Here is a 16,678-nt window from a genome sequence, read left to right as displayed (position 1 = left end):
TGATCTCGCTCATGAGGATCTCGCTCATGAAAATGAATTCACTCATAATGGTTATCTCGCTAGCAATGTTGTTTTGTTGAAGAAAGTTCCATTAATAAACGAACTATTTGAGGTATTCTGCTAAGAATTCTAAGGAATTTAATCGGGAATTATGTCCTTTTAGGCTAAGAAGAGCTAGGAGAGGCGTGTAAACCGTTAAGAGCCCTGACGAGCTGTGAGTGACTATGTGATGATTTAATGTTTTAATGATTTAGAAACCATGATTTCTTTGAAGTTATTTCTCATGCTAAGTGTTTATACGAACTGTCAAGTAACATATGTAGCTATTTCTCATGCTAAGTAAAGCATGTTTTTCATGGAAATTGACATGATTTAAGTATGTTATCTTGTCCAAATGCTTTCAGCATGTTTTAGTAACTCCATTTTCATGATGAACTAGTATGATGATTTGAGCACTAAGCCTTAGTTTTCAACTAAATGTTTATGACTGGTTATACGACGGATATTGAAGGACAATGAGAAGGTATCCTAGTTAAGTACCTAAGGTATGACGCTACTCAGTTATAAGCGCGTGCACGTAAGTAACATGATGTCGAGGGATTGAGCAAAGTTATTCTCATGCTAAATTTTATGTGATTCCAAGCAACTTATTTCTAAGATTGAAAGCATGATTAACGCATGATGTTTACTAATGTATGAGTTTTCCAAGTATGTTTTCCATGTCTAATGCATGCTAATGGTTTTTACAAGCTAGTTCAACATGATTTAAGCCAACTTATTTTACAAAGTATGAAGCATGCATTAGGGTTAAAGCTAAGGTTGAATGAAGCTTGATGTACTATGTTTTAAATACCTAAGGTTGTCAAAGTTCATGCGTTGGTATTCCTAAACATAATAAAAAGAGATGTTGAAGGTAGGGAAGGTATCATGAAGAGTTTTATAAGCTATATTTGAGAACCATTCTTTTAATGCTCTTCGAGAACTTGATAGCTTAAATGAGCCGGATACTGAAGGTAAGGAAGGTATCTGAGTAAATATACCTAAGGTGTTAACGGTACATAGAAAACTTCACGTGCACGTAGGTAGTTCTGAATGAGAGGTCGAAGTATGGGTCTCCTAGGCCATATACCAGCAAAGGGAGGCCGAAGTATGGGTCTCTTGGCCGATAACAGACGTTGGGAGCTAGACGATGTATGATCGTTCTCAACTAGGGAATAATGATGTTTAATGGTGTTTAAGAGTAGTTATCAATGTTTATGTTTAAAGGAAGTTGCTTGAGATGCCCATCGGTATATTTAAAGAGATTGACGTAGGGGTCTCTCCTAGCTATAGTTCGGTATGAGGAGATCAAAGTAGGGGTCTCATCTGGCCATGGCTTGGCATTGGAAATTAGAGCGATGAATGTTCATTCTCAACTAAGATCCAAGTTTGAGATACAATGGTTTTAAAGGTTTTATGTACACGTTTGCTTGGCATATTTTAGTTCCAGTATTATGTTTTTGAGATTTCAGTTTAAGCATGAGATTTATGTTTTAATTAAGTCATTCACTGAGCTTTTAACTCATGTTTTCAAACGTTTTCCTTTTAGGTAGCGGTCAGTTCACAAAAGACTTTTCTTTTGTTGCTCTGCCACTCAAAGAAACAGGTTGAAGGAAGCGTAATTGAAGACTTGTATTAGTTAGTACACATGTGTCTGTCTAGTGACTAGTATTCTTGGTGGGGCTCACTAAGTTGTAATATTCATGTAAGAGCAATGTTGTGAAACTCTGTAATGTAAATGTGTTAAGTTCTGAGTTAATATGTTTGTATATTGATGATATGTACGTATTCAGGGTTTGAGCAAAATTTAACAGGTTAGATAGGCAGTAAGTGCCAGCAAAAGGGTTGGTAACTGCTGCAGTCACCATTCCATCCAAGTTATGAGGGTAATCTAGAGTGGGGTGTGACAATAATGCCCAACACTTCTCTCATTACTCGATTATTTCTCTCAGTTTTCTCTCAGCTTCTCCCTTCGTCTTCAACGTTGTTTACTGCTCGTCGGTCATTTCTACACATTTTCACCTTCATTTCAACTTCGTCTTCATTTCTTTTAATAAACGATTATATAGCTTTTAATAAACGATTGTATAACTTTTAATAAACGATTATATAGCTTGTTATAAATGATCGTATAGTTTCTAATACTAGATCGTATAGCTTTTCATACTCGAACGTTTAGATTTTCATACTCGATCTTATAGCTTTTTAATACCTGATCGTATATGTTGGTTAGGTGTAGATGGCGTACTCAGTCCCAGTTGAAAAATATTTCCCTGCTACCATAGCTTGCTTGGTCCATATTGGTAAGATGAATGCACCGATCAAGAAAAAGCTAACCGAAACACAAATGGGAATGTTTAGGAAAATATGCTTTGATCTATTACTAGCGTTGACCTTATATTCAATAGCCAACTTGTGCATCATTTTCTTTTAAGGGAGGTCACTTATGAGAATCAAAATATCGTAAGCTTCAAAATCATGGAAAAGAAAGTAACATTCACACAAGATGATTTTAATTTGGTTACTGAGTTGTGGCCGACCAAGGAAAGATTAGAAAGGGATACCAACAATGAGAGGCTACGACATCTCATCCTCAGACCGAAGGTAGATAAAAAATCAATTCTCTACAAGAATGTTGAGATTTTATTTGAAAAGTTTAGATTTTCGAATGACAAAGATGCCATGAAGGTTGCACTGACATTATATATAAAAATGGTGACGATGGGAAAAGACAAGAAAACTCAATTTGATTCAAAGACACTTGAGATCGTTGATGACACCAAAGTCTTCATACATTATGACTGGTCCTCGATCATATATAAATGAACATTGGAAAGCCCGAAGAACATTTTTCATCGAAAAAATGAGACACGAATTAAGGAGACAATCAAATCCCAAACATGTCACAGTTTACTGCACAAAGGGATTTGCACATGCATTCCAGGCACATACTTTCAAATTTATTTCAATATCAATTTATTTATGGTGTTGTATATTAACAACGTTTGTCTATTTAATTGTATAGGTATGAGCTTACGAGTTATTGTCCTCATCTAGTAAGTTCATAACTACCAAAGTCAACACGAATGCAATCCCATGTATTCTGAAGTGGACATGTACTCAAGCTTCATCCTGGAAGATGCTAGAAAGGGATATCTTCCAACTAAAAAAAAGAAAAAGAAAAAATATGTTTCTATATACACCGCGATTTAACTAGACGATCGTTTAGCTTAAACTAGATGATTGTGTATATTTAATTACATGATCATCCATCTTAAACTGTATAATTGTGTAACTAACTTAGTGATATATTAACTGTTGTTTATCATTTGTAACTAATTTGTTGTCATCTTTTATACACAGACTATTGTTATGTTGAGACTTGTATCGACGGCAGAGGAGATGAAATACAAAAAGGATCAACTAATAGGGCTCGATGTTACCCAAGTACTTGAAAAAAGAAAAATGATTGATGAGGATGTCACTGAAGGTGGTGATGGTGATGTTGGAGCTGATCAACACTCCCCTGACCAACTCTCCCCAATAGTTTAATTTGAGGAATTTGATCATGATGGGGCGACTAGGGGACATGGTGATCACGACGAGTATAAGATGACCAACTCCCCCCCAAATTCCTCAGTCCCATACAAGCAGCCTGACACACATGATACACATATAATACGTGAGTAGGGTATGAGTAAAAGGCAAGTTGAACATACAGAGAAGCACAAAAAATCCTCACGAAGACACAAAAAAAAAAACAAGTCTTATAGAGTTATACATGAGGAACTATCAGGAGTTTGTAAGGATTTGGCAAACTTAATAAGCATGGTCCATCAGTTGGGTGAGGAACTATCAAAAGTTCGCAAGCTCTGCGTCCAGTGTTTAGGAAGGTAATAACTATGTGTTGGGTTATTCACTAAACTATTGTTTTGTTTTGTCTAAATGATCGTTTATTTTTGTCTCAAAGATCGTTTACTTTTGTCTAATCAATCAATTTAGTTTAGTCCAAGCAATCCTTTAGTTTTGTTCAGACGATCGCTTAGTTTATCTAAACGTTGTTTAGTTTTGTTTATACGATCGTTTAATGTTTATTACACGAATATATAGGATTTTAGTACTCGATCGCTTAACTAACATTCTTGTTGATTCATTTGTTTCTACGGGATAACCCCAATGTTGACCCTAACGATGACCTCAATGGTGATGGTATGGGTAATAATGGAGGGACCTATCCTGATCATGGTTAGAAGCATGAAGTGGGTGACCAAACAGTTGGTGCAAATCAGAAAGAATGTGGGAAACATTAAGCGGTTGATTAGGAAGACCATGAAGTGGGTGACCAAGGGGGAAATGTTAGATGAACCCCCTCTACGAGCAGCCTATACCTCATAATGATGAGTCAGTTGACTTATCATCACAATCGCAACATTTGATGGACACAATAGTCAATGTACATAAATAACTGGAAGTAGCTGTCGAGGGTCGAACCATCAATGAAGGCATTAAAATGGAGAACAACCATTCGTAGTTGTTGAAAATGTAACGATTGAAGAACAAACCGTCGATGAAAGAGTTGAAGATCGAACCATCAACGAATCATCAATAAAACTTAACATCGATGAAGGTTAACTCTCTGTACAACTGTTCAATGTGCAAACCCACTTCGACTTGAATTCGATAGTTGAGTTACAAGATGATATTGAAGGGAGTGCAATACAAAAAGAGGTCACTCAAAACAAGGTACGGCCATAGTATGAACTACTGATATTAACACTGTAGCCACTGACTTAGAATTTAATTGTAGGAGAAATATGAAAGCCTTGAGTGCCAAAAAAGGAAGAAACTTGAAAAGTTTACACCTGAAGAGGTGAAAAGGACCAAAAAAGCCTCTTCGAAAAAAATAAAAAGGGTGAGTCTTAAGAAGCTCAACCAATTAAGGATGTGCCTAAACAACATCAACCACCTCCAAACGAGCCCCATCCACCTACAAGGGAATTGAAACCACCCACAGGTGTTATAAATCTGAACCCGTTGGTCCCTAACTCTAACTTTCACACTATGATCGTTAAATCATATGACTTGTTGTTCCTGATCCCAGATGTTCTATGCTCGGAATATAAGACATGGAGAACCAATCCCAAAAAAAAATTAGGAGTGAACGGTGGTATATACCATCCAGACTAAGGAGTTCTATAAAATACTTAAGAAGAACACAGAGTGCTTGGGAATGTGAGTATTTCTAATTCCAACCGTGATTAATAATTCATCACTTAGAAATCGTAAACGATCGAGTAGGTAATCTTAAATGATCGTATAGGTAATCTGAAACGACCGTACATGTTGATAGAGTAAACATGCATAACAAAGATGCAAACATAATCATTAAGCACTCTAATTCCATTAATTTGAATAACAAGCATGCAAACTCAAAGTTTCCAATAGTAGGGTTTCAGTTTGAAACCTTAAATGATTTCCATGTGTTCCTTGAAATCTCCATGAAATTGACTTTCAATTCTTACAATAGACCACCAAAAGAGTCTTCTCTACTGATCTCAGTTTTGGATTGAGTGGTGGAACTCCAAATGAAAGGGGATTTAGATTGGTTTGGAGGATTTGATAGAAAACTGGTTTTTCAGCATAAATTTCCTCAAAATTTCAAATGCATGTCTTTCATTATGATGAAATCTTAGGTATTTAATCAAATTAAACATGCAAAACCTAATTAGTTAACTATTTGACACTTCAAATAATATTAAATTAGTGAGCTAGGTGTTTAATTTTGGATAAATCCACTATGGATTTGATTTTTGGGGAAAATCCTCTAACAATCAAATTTTCAAATTTAATTTTATTCTTTAATTTAATTAAATTAAATACAATGTAAATTCAATTTCTGAAATTGAATTTTGAATTTTGAAATTTAATTAAATAATAATAATTCAATATCAAATATTAAGTTGATAAAACACTAAATTTAAATATGAATCCTTATTCATGTAATCAATATTTAAATAATTATTTAAATATATTGACCTGTTCAAATACGTTTTAATTTAAATAAATTTAAACGATGATTATATCGAATGTAATTATCCAAACTCTTATTTGAATTTGAACATTTCAAATTCACTCAGTATTCTAATTTAAGGTTTAATCTTTTTACGAGCTAGTTAAGGGATTTATGGACCTACATATCATGAGCTCCAACGAATTGAGATTAAATTGACTAAACTTTTTAAACCGAGACATACCACTATAGCTCAGTAGTTGCACTCTCCTCACTGTAGATATATTTCTGTCCACTTAACCATAATCAGTAAATTGATCCTTCACAGCTCATTCGTATTTACAGCTAGGTCAAAATTATCACTTTACCCCTATAATACATCTTGCTCCTTAATTCTCCACTGATCCTCTTTTGAATAATCGGTTTATGATCCCATCAATAGACCAATTCCCTCTCTATCATGAGAGGGTGAGGCCCATTTATTCAAGACCAGAAGTCAGTACTTAAGGGAACAACCTATCTACTAACCCTAAGACGGGTAGGAGTGAATTCCTTTTTGCAGGACTATGTCCCCAACAATCTATCTAGTCTTACCCCTAAAATGGGAGGCTTATTGAGTAGTGATGTTTAACCACTCTCACCTATGCACGTTAAAGGGTAATCCTGAATAAATAGAAGTTCATAGTTAGCTCAGGATTAAGATCGAGTTGCCTTAGGTCATTAATTTAAAATAGTTAATTTTAACAGTAAACGGTTGTTATAAAGAAAAGTGACTATTTCGTGGACCTGTCTTTTGCATAGGATGCCTCCACTTGCATCCATATGCAACTTCGGGATCACATCGTTTGTATCAATACAAAGTGGGTCGTATCCATAGTGTCCCTAGGATAAGGTGTCTAATCTCATCTATATATTTATAGACTTTTTTTGGCTATACACTAAAACTTGATCCTCTTTTATGTCTCTACACTAAAACTCCTCTTTTTTTGGCTATACACTAATACTCCTGTCTATTCGTGTTATAGACAGGAGTTTGTTTATTGGATTTATAAATAAATGCAATTCAATAACATTTTTCGTGAATAAATATGTTTAATGTTTACAAACTACGAATTTTAGGACATTTCCAACAAACTTTCATTTGGACTAAAACTTCAGTGGGTTACAAATATATACAAATATATGATGTTGAGTGTGAGAGAGAAAAAGATACAATAAACCAGGGTATCTAAATACCCTTGACATTCTCCTACTTGCCCTAAATTGATGAAGCTCGTAGTCCCAGTCCTACCAGGTGACCCTCGGATACTTTAGCCGTGAAGGACTTCGTAAGTGGATCAGCAAGATTATCTTCAAAGGCTATTTTCATGACTCATGTCTCCTCGGTGTACTATATCTTAGATAAGATGGTACTTTCGCTTGATATGTTTTCTGCGTTTATTGCTTCTAGGTTCCTTTGTGTTGACAATTGCACCACGGTTATCACAATACAAGGTGATTAACAGATGCATATTTGGACAAGCTTCCAAATCAGTCAAGAATTTTTTGAGCCATACTACTTCATTAGCTGCTTCACATGCAGCTACGTATTCAACTTCCATGGTGGAGTCAGCAATACAATTTTGTTTGATGCTTCTCTATACTATGTTAGCATTATGTTCTTGCGATTCCGAACTATTTGGATTCCAAGAACATATTGTTCATCTCTTAAATCTTTCATTTAAAATTGCAACATTAGCCATCTCTTAATGTCGTCAAGGAAATCTATCTCATTCCCAATGAGCAAGATATCATCCACATAAAGTACCAGGAAAGTTATAATCTTATTGACTATCTACTTGAAAACAAAAGGTTCGTCAACATTTTGTTCAAAGCTATAAGATTTGATCACAGTATCAAATCTTATATTCCATGATCGAGATGCTTGTTTTAACATATAAATTAACTTTTTTAAGCTTGCAAACTTTTTGCTCTTGACCCTATTCAATGAACCCTTCTGGTTGAGACATATAAATACTTTCATCAAGATGATTATTCAAAAAGACTGTTTTAACATCCATTTGCCATATTTCATAATCATAAAAGTAGCAATGGATAAAAGTATTCTAATAGATTTAATCATGGCAATAGGAGAGAAGGTCTCTTCAAAGTCTATCCCCTCTCTTTTAAAACCTTTTTCCATGAGTCTGGCTTTGTAGGTTTGTACCTTACCAGTTTGGTCTCGTTTTCTCTTGTAGATCCACTTGCAACCAATAAGTTTTATCCATCTGGTTAATCTACAAGTTTCTAGACAAGATTGAAGTACATAGACTCTATTTCAAGGTTCATGACTTTTATCCAAATCTCTATCTATATATTCCATTGCCTGTTTAAAGGTCAATGGATCCTCTAAGCCACCATTAGGTATGACGACTTGAGTTTCTGTTAAACCCATGTATCGGTCAGACTATTGAACAACCCTCCTACTACGTCAAGGCATTCTCAATTCGTGAGAAGGATGTGATGGGCTAGTTTCATTAATAACCTTTGTTGAAGGACCAGTTTGATCAAAAACTTTTGTTGATTTATCTATGGATTCTCTGGACATCTCATTTAATACCAATTTACTGTGAGGTCGATGATTTCTTATGTGGTCTTTCACTAAGAATGTAGCATTTGTTGATACAAATACTATGTCTTCTTGAAAATCATAAAATAGACCACCTTTTGTTTCTTTAGGGTATCCTACAAGTATGTCTTTGAACGTCGTTCCAATTTCCTAGGATTATGCACCAACATATGTGTTAGGAATCCTCAGATTCTGAAGTGACGTAAATTACCTTTATATCCTCTCCATAGCTCATATGGTGTTTCTGAAACACTTGAGGGAACTATGTTCAAAATATATACGGCAGTTTGCACTGTATACCTTAAAAAAAAAGACTGAGGTAAATGGGCATAACTCATAATTGAACAAATCATGTCTAACAAGGTTCGATTTCTCCTTTCTGCTGCACCTTTTTGTTGTGGTGTACCAAGTGCAGTGAGTTGGGATTGAATTCCATGTTTTACTAATTAGTTCTGGAATTCTAAATCTATATACTCATCACCTCGATCTGATCGAAGGGTTTTAATCTTTTTACCTAATAAGTTTTCAATTTCTGTTTTATATTCTTTGAACTTTTCAAGAGTTTCGGACTTATGATACATTAGGTAAACATAGCCATATCTAGAGTAATCATCAATAAAACTGATGAAATACGCAGATCCTTCTCAAGCTTTAACATTCATTGGACCACAAATATCTGGATGTATTAGTTCTAGAGATCTTTGGCTCTAAGACCTTTTACTGAAAAAGATCTTTTGGTCATTTTTCTCTCAAGACATGATTCACATGGAGATAAAAGATTTGTCTCCTAACTGATTTAGATGTCCATTCTTTACTAATCTCTCAATCTTGTTGAGGTTTATGTGTCTAAGTCTTAAGTATCAATGATAGGTGTTAGGAGAAATCTTTCGTTTCTTATTTTGAGTTTCGCTATTTTAAACATCTCTATGTTAAAAATAGCTTTTTGCCTCAGTTGGCTTTAACACATACAAGTTATCTTCAAGTTTAGCAAAACATATCTGAATACCTCTTGAACTAATGAACACTTCATTTATATCAAAAGTAACTTTCTACATATGTTCTAATAAACAGGAGACTGAGTAAGTTCCTTTTCATCCTAGGTACATGATATACATTTTCTAACAAAATGTAAGATTCTCCAAAAGATAACTTAATATCTCCCATTGCTTCAGCCAAAATGACTTCACCTGTTCCCACCTTGAAAGTCAACTCATTTTTCGTCAGCTGTCTCCTGGAAATAGTTTCCTGAATAAAAGTGCAAATATGATTAGCGACGCCTAAATCTAGTATCCAGGCCAAATAAGAACTTTCCACTAAATATGTTTCTATTATAAGTAAATCAGATTTACCTTAGTTTGCCTTTTTAGCTTTCTTTTCTGCATGATATTTTGGGCAATTACGTTTGCAATGCCTATCTTCGTTATATTGGAAACATTTTCCTTTGAAATATTTGTCTTGCTCTTTTTGTCAGGGTCCTTCTTCTTCCCTTTTTCGTTTTACTTCATTTGGATATTTTTATCCTTTGAAGGACCGAACTTTTTTCTGAAGATTTTGTACCTGATATAAATCCCTTAAAAAATTTCTTTTGGGTAACAACATTTGCTTTCTAGCATAGTCGAGTTTATCATCGCCCGTAAACCTACGCCTATGCAAATAATATTTATAAATCACCGAACTAACTACTTATACTAATTGGTAATATAAGCGGAAAGTCTGAGGTTGAACCTCAGGGAAGCGCGAAAGATTAGTTCATCAAAGCCCGTTTTCAGTAAAGAGATAAATGGGGGGGGGGGGGGGGGGGGGGGAGAATGGGTTGGAGTGGATGGATAATTGAAATTGCATAAAATAAAGTGCAAGAAAATAAATGATAGAAGCGCAATTAATCGAGATATCTTAGTTTAGAGGAATGGATTTACCCAATGTAATTTACATCATTGACCCAATTTATTACTTAAACTTTTTGTTGATGCTTAGCCATGATTGGAATCCCAACCAATGGTCCTAATTATCTAATTAATTAAAATGCACAGAAAACGAATCCACTCCATATAAATTAACAAATCGCATTAAGTTCTAAGGATTACACTAAGATGAGTGTTTAACTTCCAACGTCTAATTAAACAATCAATACGGTTTTTCTCTAGGTTGCTAGGAGTAGTCCTTTTTGCCTAACTAACCTATTGCTTCCAATGGGATTAACTTATAAATATGTGTCAAATATTACAAATTAATCACAAAGCATTAGAATCATACAACAAAATTATTGGGCGTCGATTAACAATTAAAATCATGCAATTCATAAATATAAATTCGGATTAAAACCCAAAGACAAGTTTGTATATATCAATAAATTAAAATCTCATAAAATTACATCGAGTTCCTTCGAATCTCTAAGCTAAGAAAACAAAATCTTACCTTCTCATAGAGGATGAAAAGCTACAATCTGACATTACTCGATTAACTACTAAAGAAACACCCAAAATACAAAGTGGAAGAGAAAAGAGATGGGAAATTCGGCTGGAGGCCAGGTGGGCGAATATTTATGACCTAAAGGGAAGAAACATATATATTATAGGGGTTGGTCGCAGCGTTCGCAACGCTGTAAGCACTAATGTTCATAGCGTTGGATGCTATAGCGTCACAACGCTGCCTTGTTTTGCACGAAATAGGTAGCTACTGCCTTATAGCATTGCACAATGCTCGTTTGAGCATTGCAACGCTCCGTCTAGGGGTGTTTTCGTCCATTCACGTCCTTTTGAAGTCTAGTTGCTCAAATTAGCACCTAATTGCTCCAAATTAACTTCAAATAGCTCGTAATGATTGATTTACCTCCAAGATGCTCAATACCTACAAAATCATCAAATAAACACATTAAACATAATAACGACCTCGAATTAAGACGAGAAAAATAGCACATTTTCGGTGTTATCACTTTCTCTTCTTTATTTTTCATGAAAGATGGATAAGTATAGAGTTCAAGAGAGTTGTCAGTTCTATTGTAATAAATCTTATTCATTACAACGTTAGTGCAAAAAGTTATGAAGCTCTTCGGAAGAGATTCCATGATCATACTAACTTGACTTTTCTCATCTATGACAGCGTTATCCGCTTCCACAACATTAAAGTGGACCATCATGTCTAGGACGTTTTCTCTAATAGAGGTCAATTCCTTCATGCGGGAATTGTAGACGTATTTTATAGCATTGTGTCTTACTGATGAGGACGGTTGTCCAAATATCCCTTGTAACGACTCCATGATCTCTCTAGCAGTAACTATGGTTTCATGCTTTTTAATAAGCACATCAGATATGCTTACTAAAATGTAGGCTCTGGCTTTTTCATTAGCCTTTAGCCATGACCCACCTATCATAGTGTTTGGTGTGAAATAGGTGTCGTTAACTCTATTTTACCCAAAACAAATAAAATTTATAATATTCTAACTACAACTAGAACTAACACATAGTAATTGTGGAGTAAGAGGTTGATTCCAAGAGAACCTCCATTAATTGGCCTAAAATAGACTACTTGAATTCCAAAGTTGGCCTAAAATAGAATGTTTAACACAAAATTTAAGAACTGCGAGTTTTATGACATTGTTAATGCCCTCATTTATTGTATTTTCCCTTTTATGTTTCTCAACATTGTATTGTATATATTTATTCTCACTGGAGTTTTAGTCCAAGTGGGAGATTATTGGGAATATCCTAGAACTCGTAGTTCGTAAATTTTGTGTTAAACATTCTATTTATCAATAAAATATTATTGAGTATTTTATTCAATAAAGGTTTTAATTTTGCATTCTATTATGAAAATCCAATAAACATATTCATGGTTATAAAATATGAATACTTTAGCTTTATGTAGTGACATAAACAAGATCAAGTTAATAGCATATAGCCTAAATAGTCTATAAGTATATGGATGAAATTGGGTAACTCATCTTGGTAAAACTGTTGGATGTGGCCCATTTTGTATAGGTAATACAAATGATGTGATCCACAGATCATTCATGTAGAGAGGGCATCCTATGCAATGAGTTTGCATATAGACTAGACCACGAAATAGTCACTTTTCATTATAACGATCAATTACTGTTAAAACTGACTATTTCATACTTAAGTAACCTAGGATAACTCGATCTTAATCTTGAGCTAGCTATGAACTCCTGTTTATTCAAGATTATTCTTTGATCTGCATGGGTGAGAGTAGTCCAACAGCACTGCTCAATAAGCCTTCCATTTTGGAGATAAGATCGGATGGATAGCTGGGGACATAGGTTTGCAAGATAGAATTCACTCCTACCCATTTTAAGGTTAGCAGATAGGTTGTTCCCTTAAGTGCTGATTCCAGGTCTTGAATAATCGGAGCCCCACCTTCTCATGATAGAGAGGGACATGATTCATTAGAGAGTCAGTGAGAACTTAAGAAACAAGATGTATTTACAAGAGTAAAACGGTAATTTTGACCTAGCTGTAATTATGAACGACCTTTGAAAGATCGAATTATTGATTATGGTTTATATGGACAGAAATATATCTACAGTGAGAAGAGTTCAACTATCGAGTCATAGTGGTGTGTCTTGATAATTAACGTATAGTAATTAATTCGATTAAAGAATTTTAACGAATTAATTAGATATCGTTGGAGCTCATGATCTGTAGGTTCATTAAGTCCCTCTACTAGATCTTAAATCGGAATAACAAATTGAGTATTGACGTATGAAATTAGGGTTGTGAATTTGAAATGTTCAAATTCAATTTTAGGGTTTTCGATTAATTGTATATGATACAATTAAAAACGTTTAATTTAATTGAAATTAAACGAACTTAGAAAATTAATTAATATTTAAATTATGATTTAAATATAAAATTGATTTATTGGTGAAATTGATATTTTATTGATTTAATATTAAGATATTAAATTAATATTATTTTAATTAAAAAGTTTTATTTAAATTAATTATTTTTTAATTAATTTTATAAAACTAATTTAAATAACAAAATAAAATGATTTTTGAAATCATTTTAAGTTAGTGGGTTTTTCCATTTTTTGGGAAAACTCCACTAACAAATTTGATGGATTGTCACCAAAATCCATTTCATTTTTGTGATGATCTTCAAAGAGGAGTTGCCCTCCATGCAACCCTGTATATTTGCATGAATTCTACCTATATATAGAAGCTCCATGCATGAAGATCATTATGCAATCTGAGTTTTAGTTGCTGAAGTGAAAACCTGAAAACCCTACACATCACTCACTTGTTCATCTTCAATTCAACTTGATTTAAGTGTTTCCACCACACATTCCAACTAGAGCATAGTGGAGAAGATCTCGGTAGTAGTCTTCTTGAAGATCCAAATTCTATCTTGGTGGATTTCAGCTAAATTCGTGGAGGAAATCTTCAAAGGTAATATGTGTTTCAATCTCCCTCATGAATATCATATGAACAACATGCTTAAAACTCAAATTAAATGTAGTTTAAGTGCTTATTGATTCTGTAATCTTCCGTTGCATGTTTTACTACTCCTTTAGTTTATCCATATCTCCCCTTCTACCCTGAGTAACTAATTTCTTAATGGGTTGAGAAACATTGAAAATAACATGAACTAAGTAAACTTAATCGTGCGTTCAACTTATTTTATATATGCTTTATAAACTATTTGAATAATTCAAAAGATTTTTCTAAATAGAATAAATCTATGCTTGAAAGCGCAAAGACCACATAAAACAAAAAGAGACTACATTTAGGAATAAAGAGACATCTTTTGCATCAAATACTCATCGCATGCATCCTAGAAATAGGACATGGTAGCTAAATACACTGAAAAGATAGGTTCTGACTTTTGAGTGAGTTGCTTGACCACATGGTTTATGCAATTACTTAGGAATTGTTAGTGAATATTTTTCTCACTATGCTTACTATTGTGAGTACTATCGCATCCACCATTATCTATTTTAGCGATAGAATAGGAACAAACTCGTTGCATACTTAACAAAACAACTCGCGTAAAGATTGGAACAATAATTTTTAATGCATCAATAGAATGCAATCCCTAAGTTCGACCCTAGACTTTCCAAGATTCTAGTTGGATTTATACTTTGGTCTAACTAGGTAAAACAATGTGTTTCTAAGGTATCACATAGTAATTAATGAAGGAAATCGATCACGAGGATTTCCATTAGCAGCGGAAGATCATTCCAAATTATAATCATGTATGAACATTACAATTACAATCGTACACAGAAACAAATGGTTATGCATTCATTACAAAAATTATAGCATGAAACTAAAAATTATCAAAAAGAGAAATCTTTACACACATTTGTAGACTCGTCTCCACGCTCCTTGATCGTGAACGCTCAAACACAGTAACCTCGAATGCTCGAACAACACGACCGCTACACAGCACAAACATCGCACGCTCTCCTCAGCAATCGCCTCGGTCACGAACACCCCAACAGCACGAACGGCCTCCACAGAACCTCGACAATGTTGACTTGAGTATGACACCACCAAGAATGCTACCTTGGTATTCTCTATGTGAGAATCCAAAGGGTGGGCTCTGTTTGGACTTGGTTTGAGGCTAAAGAAGGAGAAAACAACAATCATGTACATGATTAGGCAAGTGGGAGATGGCTGAAACCTATCGTATGGGTCAATGCCCAATCGTTTAGCAAAAGCTAAGTGATCGTCTAGTAAAAGCTAAGCGATTGTCTAGCAAAAGCTAAGCAATCTTTTAGCTCATTGCTTAGTTCCGTGTATGTTACTTATAAAACACTACACGATCGTCTAGCTTGCTCAAGCTACCACTTAGTAAATCTTATTTACTTGACAACTTCTGTGAGATTCTTTTTCCGAGAGAAAATTCACAAAAACAATTTTGTCAAAAACTTACTAAAAATAGGAAAACAAATTTTCTTTTATCTCACAGTTACCATGAACCACCAATAACCTCCCACTCAATTGGTTATTAGAGAAAAAAAATAATTATCCAATAATTAATATTATTATAAACATAAATGATAACCAACTTATCATACTATATTTATAACCTATAGTTTTAATATTTCATCTCATGAAACATATAAACCATAGTTCTTTTTCTATTCCATGGCACTTAATGTAAATATCATTTACATTAATCCTCCACTAGATGTATCTCATACATCATACCGATCATATCATATATAATCGGATTACTTCTTCTCAATTTGAACATTTCAAATCAACACCAAGAACTGATCCTCAACTGAATCCATTAAGCTACCAAGGGGACCTTATGGACTTGTAGCTCGAAACTCCAACGGGATGTGAATAACTGACTAAACTCTTTAGTCACGGGATCCACCATCTGTTAACTGCCAGGCATTTCTCTAAAGATCGACAGCTGAATTCTCCTTACCACAGATATATTATGTGTCCATCTTAACCAATCAGAAGTGCGACAACCCTTCACAAATCGATCATAAGTACAGTTGGGCCAATAACCACTATGCCCCTGTAGTTACATCTAACTCCTTAAGTACCACTGATCCCTCTAATGAACATAAGTCATAGTCCTACTATGACTGAGTCCTCTCTTCCAAAGAAAAGTTGTGGCCACTATGTTCAAGCCCCGAAATCAGCCCTTAAGAGAGCAATCTCTCTACTTCGGGAAAGGAGTGAATTCCATCTTATGGATTGAGTTCCCAACTTACAGATCAGACAAGTCACCAAAAAGATAGGCATGTTGAGTTGACAATCTGGTCACTCTCACCCATACTAATCAAAGGACCACCCTCAAAGGCAAGAGTTCCCAAAACACTCAGGATTGAGGTTATGTTACCTATGGTCGTTTATGAGAGATGTAAGTCTCTAGTATCAACAGTGTTTATATACAGAGTCTAGTCATCTCGTGGTCCAGGTCTTATACAAGCTAGGTATAGGACACCCCCGCTCGCATGTCTTCACATGAACGGTCAGGATCTACCATCTGTAGTAGTTTACAATACTTGCAAACTTTTACAAAGCGGGCCGTATC

This window comes from Benincasa hispida, chromosome 8, assembly GCF_027475165.1.
Source record: "Benincasa hispida cultivar pf3 chromosome 8, pf3_genome.v1.1, whole genome shotgun sequence".
Taxonomy (NCBI): domain Eukaryota; kingdom Viridiplantae; phylum Streptophyta; class Magnoliopsida; order Cucurbitales; family Cucurbitaceae; genus Benincasa; species Benincasa hispida.
Note: the sequence above shows the minus strand (reverse complement) of the source record.